Here is an 8,296-nt window from a genome sequence, read left to right on the forward strand (position 1 = left end):
TTCATATCTTCTGCCCATTTTTTGATTTGACTATTTGTTTCCCATGTATTGAGTTTGAGAAGTTCTTTGTAGGTCTTGGATACTAGTCTTTATCTGTAGTGTCATTTGCAAATATCTTCTCCCATTCCGTGGGCTGAAAAAAAATTTCTGACTGTTTCTTTGGCTGTGCAGAAGATTTTTATCTTGATGAAGTTCCACAAGATCATTTTTTCTTTTGTTTCTCTTGCCTTTGGAGATGTGTCATGAAAAAAGTTGCTGTGGCCAATGTCAAGAGGTTGCTGCTTATGTTCTCCTCTAGGATTTTGATGGATTCCTGTCTCACATCAAGGTATTTCATCCATTTGGAGTTTATCTTTGCGTATGGTGTGAGAGAGTGGTCAAGTTTCATTCTTTTGTATGTAGCTGTCCAATTTTCCCAGCACCATTTATTGAAGAGACTGTCTTTTTTCCACTGGATGTTTTTTCCTGCTTTGTCAAAGATTAGTTGCCCAAAGAACCGAGGGTCCATTTCTGGGTTCTCTATTCTGTTCCATTGGTCTATGTGTCTGTTTTTGTGCCAGTACCATGCTATCTTTGTGATCACAGCTTTGCCGTATAGCTTAAAATCTGGCAACGTGATGACCCCAGCTTTGTTCTTCCTTTTCAACAATTCCTTGGCAATTCAGGGCCTTTTCTGGATCCACACAAATTGAAGGGCTGTTTGTTATAGTTCTTTGAAATATGTCATTGGTATTTTGATCGGGATGGCATTGAAACTGTAGATTGCTCTGGGTAGCATAGACATTTTAACTATGTTAATTCTTCCGATCCATGAGCATGGAATATTTTTTCATCTTTTTGTGTCTTCCTCAATGTCTTTCAAGAGTGATTTATAGTTTCTAGATATAGGTCCTTTACGTCTCTGGTTAAGTTAATTCCGAGATAACGTATGATTTTGGTGCTATTGTAAATGGAATGGATTCCTTCATTTCTCTTTCTTCAGTCTCATTGTTCGTGTATAGAAATGCAACTAATTTCTGAGCATTGATTTTGTATCCCGCCACATTACTGACTTGCTCTATAGCTTCCAGTAGTTTGGGGGTGGATTCTTTGGGGTTTTCCATATAGAGTATCATGTCATTTGCGAAGAGAGACAGCTTGACTTCTTCTTTGCCAATTTGGATACATTTTATCCCTTTTTGCTGTCTGATTGCTGTTGCAAGGACTTCTAGTACTATGTTGAATAATGGCGACAGTGGGCATCCTTTTCATGTTACTGATCTTAAAGGAAAGGCTTTCAACTTTTCCCCATTGGGCTGCAGGCTTTTCATAGATGGTTTTTATGAGATTGAGGAATGTACCCTCTATCCCTACACTCTGAAGTCTTTTAATCAGGAAAGGATGCTCTATTTTGTCAAATGCTTTTTCTGCATCAATTGAGAGGATCATATGTTTATTGACTCTTTTCTTGTTGATATGATCTATCACACTGATCAATTTGTGAATGGTGAACCACCTCTGCATCCCAGGGATGAATTCCACTTGGTCATGATGGATAATCCTTTTAATGCACTGTCAGATCCTATTAGCTAGGATCTTGTTGAGAATTTTGGCATCCATATTCATCAGGGATATCGGTCTGTAATTCTCCTTTTCAATGGGGTCTTTGCCTGGTTTGAGGATCAAGGTAATACTGGCCCCATAGAATGAGTTTGTTAGTTTTCCTTCTATTTCTATTTTTGAAACAGCTTCAGAAGAATAGGTATTATTTCTTCTTTGAATATTTGAAAGAATTCCCCAGGGAATCTGTCAGGCCCTAGACTCTTGTTTTGGGGGGTTTTGATCAGTGCTTCAATCTCTTCATAATTATCATTCTGTTTAAATAATCAATTTCTTCCTGTTTCAGTCTTGGTAGCTTACAGGTTTCTAGGAAGGCATCCATTTCTTCCAGGTTGTTTAATTTTTTGGCATAAAGCTTTTGATAAAAGTTTCTAATGATCCTTCCTATTTCATTGATTTTGATTGTGATCTCTCCTCTTTCATTCATTATTTTATTAATTTGGTATCTTCTTCTATTCTTTTGAATAAGTCTGTCCAGTGGCTTATTGATCTTATTTATTCTTTCAAAGAACCAGCTTCTAGATCTGTTGATCTGCTCTACTGTGCTCCTGGTTTCTAATTCATTGATTTCTGCTCTAATCTTGGTCAACTGCTTCCTCGTGTGTGGATTAGGCCTGTCCCTCTGTTGATGTTCCAGCTTCTTGAGGTGAGAATATAAAAACTGCATTTTAGATTTTTCTATTCTTTTGAGTGAGGCTTGTGTGGCTATGTATTTTCCCCTTAGGGTCGCCTTTGCAGTGTCCCATAGGTTTTGGACCAATGTGTTTTCATTCTCATTGGTCTCCCAAATTTGTTTAAACTGATTTTTAATTTCCTGTTTTGCCCAAATCATTCTTGAGCAGGATGGTTCTTTGTTACCAAGTGTTTGAGTTTCTTCCAAATTTTTCCTCGTGATTGAGTTCCAGTTTCAAAGCATTGTGGTCTGAGATATGGAGGGAATAATCTCAGTCTTTTGGTTTTGGTTGAGACCTGTTTTGTGACCCAGAACATTGTCTATTCTGGAGAAAGTTCCATGTGCATTCAAAAAGAATGAGTATTCTGTTGTTTTGGGTGTAGTGTCCTATATATATCTATGAGGTCCATCTGGTCTAGTATGGCATTCAAAGCTCTTGTTTCTTTCTTGATTTTCTGTTTAGGTGATCTGTCTATTGCTGATAGTGGAGTGTTGAGGTCCCCTACTATTAACGTATTATTATCTATATGCCTCTTTATTCTGGTTAAGACTTGGCTTTTGTATCTAGCTGCTCCCGTGTTGGGGGCATAGATATTTATAATTGTCATATCAACTTGTTGGATACATCCTTTAAGAATAATATAGTGTCCTTCTCTAGCTCTAATTACAGTCTTTGGTTTAAAATCTAATCTGTCTGATATGACAACTGCTACCTCAGCTTTCTTTTGAGGTCTATTGGCATGAAAAATGGTTTTCTATCCCTTCACTTACAGTCTGGATGTATCTTTCGGTTCAAAATGAGTTTCTTGTAGACAGCAAATGGATGAGTCATGTCTTTTTATGCAATCTGCAACCCTGCTTTATGGGAGCATTTAGGCCATTCACATTGAGAGTGATTATTGAGAGATATGATTAATCTCTCCATCAATTCTGAATGACAGACTTGCTGGATAAAGGATCCTTGCCTGCATGTTTTTCTCTGAAAGAGCTTTAAAAATGTCCCCCCAAATCCTTTCTCTCATTCCAGGTCTGTGTTGACAGGTCTGACGTAATCCTGATATTTTTGCCTTTGTACGTGAGAAATTTCTTTGGCCTGGCCGCTTTCAATACTGTATCCTTGGATCTAATATTTGTGAATTGTACTATCACGTGATGTGGTGTAGGTTTGTTGTAGTCGAATTTGGGAGGAGTCCTCTCTGCCTCTTGGACACGAATGCTTGTTTCCTTTGCTAGATTAGGGAAGTTTTCAGCTACAATTTGTTCAAATATCTTTTCTAGACCTCTGTTTTTCTCCACCCCCTTGGGAATGCCAATGATTCTGACATTGGAACATTTCATTGAGTCATTAATCTCCCATAAACTGCATTCTTGAGATTGAATTTTTTTGGGCCAAGTTTCTGTTTTAGCTTTCTCTTATTTTTTTATTGTTTTTTTTTATTATATTATGTTAGTCACCATACAGTACATCCCTCGTTTCTGATGTAAAGTTCAATGACTCATTAGTTGCGTATAACACCCAGTGCACCATTCAATATGTGCCCTCCTTACTACCCATCACCTGCCTATCCCATTCCCCCCCCCTTCCCTCTGAAGCCCTCAGTTTGTTTCTCAGAGTCCATAGTCTCTCATGCTTCATTCCCCCTTCTGATTACCCCCTTTCTTTATCCCTTTCTTCCCCTACTGATCTGCCTAGTTCTTATGTTCCATAGATGAGAGAAATCATATGATAATTGTCTTTCTCTGCTTGACTTATTTCACTTAGCATTATCTCCTCCAGTGCTGTCCATCTTGCAGCAAATGTTGAGAACTCGTTCTTTCTGATAGCTGAGTAATATTCCATTGTATATATGGACCACATTAGCTTTCTCTTCTACCATCCCATCCACCAATTCACTAATTCGTTCTTCTGCCTCATTTACCCTGGCCGTCAGAGCATCTAGTTTTGACTGCATTTGATTCATAGCATTTTTAATTTCTGCCAGATTCACTCTCATTTCCACCCTTAGAGATTCTATATTCTCGTTAATATGTTCGTTAATATTTTTTTCAAGTCTACACATCATCTTGACCATTGTTATTCGGAACTCCATATCTGATAATTTGGTTATATCCATATCCATCAGTTCTTTGGCAGAGGCCAGACTCATTATCTTTTCTTTGCTGGGGGGGGGGATTTCTCCTTCTCGTCATTCTGATGAGGAGAGGTTGTGGGGTTGCCCAGAGCCCAAATTATTGACCAGGACCCAGGAAGTGCGCTCTTGTTTTATAGGGACCTTAGGGATGTGGGCTTCTTGATTTTTCAGCCTGCCTTCTGGGGGAGGGGCCTGCTGTGCTGATACTCAGGCACCCCTGTTTGGGTAGGTCTCCCTGTTCCCTGTGAGGGGGGATGGGGATTGGCACAATGTGAGCTGGTATTTCTCAGCTTTTGTTCTCTGGTGGCTTTCCCTGGTAGTTTTCTTGGCTCTTCTGAGAGGCAGAGCCGCAGTGGCTGAATCTCAGCCTCTGTCTCAGAACAGAGAGATCGCAGTCCGCTCTCCACTGAGCTCTCTTGGCCTCTTTAACTGTTTCTGTTGGTGCTGCTAAAAACCCTGCAATGTCCTGGGTTGTGCACCCCACAGCTGGCGTCCCAGCCCTACTTCCAAGGCCGGCAGGTCTCTGTCCTTTGTGTTTCTAACACTGCCAGCTGCCCGCACGCATGCTTCTGAGCTCCCTGTTTCAGTATGGTTAGGGGGTGCTCTGGAACACTGGTTTTCAGTCTGGTTTCACGCGTGTTCCCAGGCTCACGGTCTCAGTCTGCTCTCTCGCGGGTGCAGGTCTGCAAGTCCGGCATGCTCCCCAGTGCAGGTGACTACCGCTTGCCGGCGCCCAAGTGTGGAGGCTCCCTCCCCCTTCTGTTTATCTTCCAATATCTGTGCACGGATTCAAGGCTCCCCACTTCGTACCTCAATACTCAGTGCTGGAGATGTTCATTTGTAGAGATCCAGATGTATCTTCCTATGTCATTCTGATTTCATGGGTTTTCAGGACCGCCTTTCACTTTTCTTGACTTAAGTTTGCTGTGCAGAAGCTTTTTATCTTGAGGAAATTCAAATAGTTCATATTTGCTTTTGTTTTCATTGCCTTTAGAGACATGGCTGTAGCAGCAAGTCTTGCAATTCTCTAGACTAATAATGAAGTAACAGAAAGAGAATGTAAGAATACATTTAACCAAGAGGGAGTTAAGATGGAGGAGGAGTAGGGGACCCCTTTATCAGCCAGTACCCTGAGTCGAGCTGGATAGGTACCAGACCAGCCTGAACATCCACAGAATCAGCCTGAGACGTAGGAAGATACATCTGGATCTCTACAAATGAACATCTCCAGCACTGAGTATTAAGGTACAAAGCGGGGAGCCGTGAAACCGTGCACAGATATTGGAAGATAAACAGAAGGGGGAGGGAGCTGCTGCATTCAGGCGCCGGGAAGGGGTAGCCACCTGCACGGGGGAGCGGGCGGACTCCCGAACAGGCACCTGCGAGAAAACAGACTGTGACCATGAGTGGGGAATGCGTGCCACCAGACTTCTCACGGAACTCCGGTGTGTTCACTGGATCCAGACTGAGACTGGCAGCTCCGGGAGTGCGCGGGGGTGGCTGGCAACTGGTGGTGTTAGAAACACAAAGGACAGAGATGCGCCGGCCCTGGAAGTGAGGGCTGGGATGCCGGGTGTGGGGCGCACATCCCGGGATGCTGCAGGGTTGTGTAGCACCAACAGTAACAGAGTTAAAGTGGCCAGAACATCAGTAGAAAACAGTCCACAATCCCTCTGTTCTGAGACAAAGGCTGAGATTCAGCCGCTGCTGCTCTGACTCTCAGAAGAGGCACAGCAAACCGCCAGGGAAAGCTGCCAGAGAACAAAAGCCTGGAAATACTGGCTCACAGCGTGCCCAACCCCATCTCCCCTCGCAGGGGACACGGAGACTCTACCCCAATAGGGTTGCCTGAGTATTGGCACGGCAGGCCCCTCCCCCAGAAAGCAGGCTGAAAAATCAAGAAGCCCACATCCCAGGGCACCTGGGTGGTGCAGTCATTAAGCGCCTGTCTTCCGCTCAGGGCATGATCCCGGCATTCCGGAAAGGAGTCCCTCATTGGGCTCCTCTGCTGGGAGCCTGATTCTTCTTCTCCCACTCCCCTGCTTGTGTTCCCTCTCTCGCTGGTTGTCTCTCTCCCACATAAAAAAATAAAATCTTTAAAGAAGAAGCCCACATCCCTAAGATCCCTATAAAACAAGGGGCACGGCCTGGGTCCCGGTCAATAATTTGGGCTCTGGACAACCCCACAACCTCTCCTCATCAGAATGACGAGAAGGAGAAGTCCCCCCCAGCAAAGAAAAGACAATGAATCTGTGGCCTCTGCCACAGAACTAATGGATATGGATGTAAACAAATTATCAGAAATGGAATTCAGAATAACAATGGTCAAGATGATGTGTAGACTTGAAAAAAGTATTAACGAAAATGTTAATGAGAATATAGAATCTCTAAGGGTGGAAATGAGAGCGAATCTGGCAGAAATTAAAAATTCTATGTGCCAAATGAAGTCAAAACTAGAGGCTCTGACGGCCACGGTGAATGAGGCAGAGGATGTACTAGCTAATTGTAGAATGGATTAGTAGAAGCAAAAACGAAAATATAGCCGGACTTAAAAAAATCCACGCCCACGAATGTAGGTTACGGGATATTACTGACTCAATGAAACGATCCAATGTCAGAATCATCGGCATCCCTGAGGGGATGGAGAAAAACAGAAGTCTAGAAGAGATATTTGAACAAATTGTAGCTGAAAACTTCCCTAATCTAGCGAGGGAAACAAACATTCATGTCCAGGAGCAGAGAGGACCCCTCCCAAGCTCAACGATGACAAACCTATGCCATGTCACGTCATAGTGCATTCGTAAATATTAGATCCAAGGACACAGTATTGAAAGCAGCCAGGGCAAAGAAATTTCCCACGTACCAAGGCAAAGGTATCAGAATTACATCAGACCTGTCTACACAGACCTGGAATGAGAGAAAGGGCTGGGGGGGAGGATTTTTAAAACTCTTTCAGAGAAAAACATGCAGCCAAGGATCCTTTATCCAGCAAGGCTGTCATTCAGAATTGATGGAGAAGTAAAGACCTTCCAGAATCGCTAGTCATTAACCAATCTCATAACCACAAAACCAGCCTAAGGGAGATATTAAGGGGGGTTCTATAAAGGTAAAAGGCGCCAAGAGTGATACAGAACAGAAAGTCACAACCGATATAAACAAAGACTTTACTGGCAACATGGCATCATTAAAATCATATCTCTCAGTATTCAGTCTCAACGTGAATGGCTTAAATGCTCCCATAAAACTCCACAGTGTTGCAGATTGGATAAAAAAAAAATAACCCATCCATTTGCTGGCTACAAGAGACTCATTTTGAACCCAAAGATACTCCAGACTGTCAGTAAAGGGATGGAGTACCATTTTTCACGCAAATATGGAACTCAAAAGAAATCTGGGGTAGCAATTCTCATATCAGATAGATTGGATTTTAAACTAAAGACTATAGTTAGAGACACAGAAGGGCAGTATATTATTCTTAAAGGATGTATCCAACAAAAGGATATGTCAATTATAAATATATATGCCCCCAACAGGGGAGCAGCAAGATACACAAGCCAACTCTTAAACACAATAAAGAGACATATAGATAAAAAAACATTAATAGTAGGGGACCTCAACACCCCATTATCAGAAATAGACCACCCTGGCAAAAACTAAGCAAAGAATCAAAGGCTTTAAATGCCATACTCAATGAGTTGGACCTCATAGATATATACAGAACACTACACCCCACAAACAAAGAATACTCATTCTATTCTAATACCCATGGAACATTCTCAAGAATAGACCATGTTCTAAAACAGGTCTCAGCTGATACCAAAAGACTGAAATTATCCCCTGCATATTCTCAGACCACAACGCTTTGAATGTGGAACTCAACCACAAGGAAAAA

Source organism: Ursus maritimus, unplaced genomic scaffold (genome assembly GCF_017311325.1).
Source record: "Ursus maritimus isolate PB19 unplaced genomic scaffold, ASM1731132v1 scaffold_5, whole genome shotgun sequence".
NCBI classification, from domain to species: domain Eukaryota; kingdom Metazoa; phylum Chordata; class Mammalia; order Carnivora; family Ursidae; genus Ursus; species Ursus maritimus.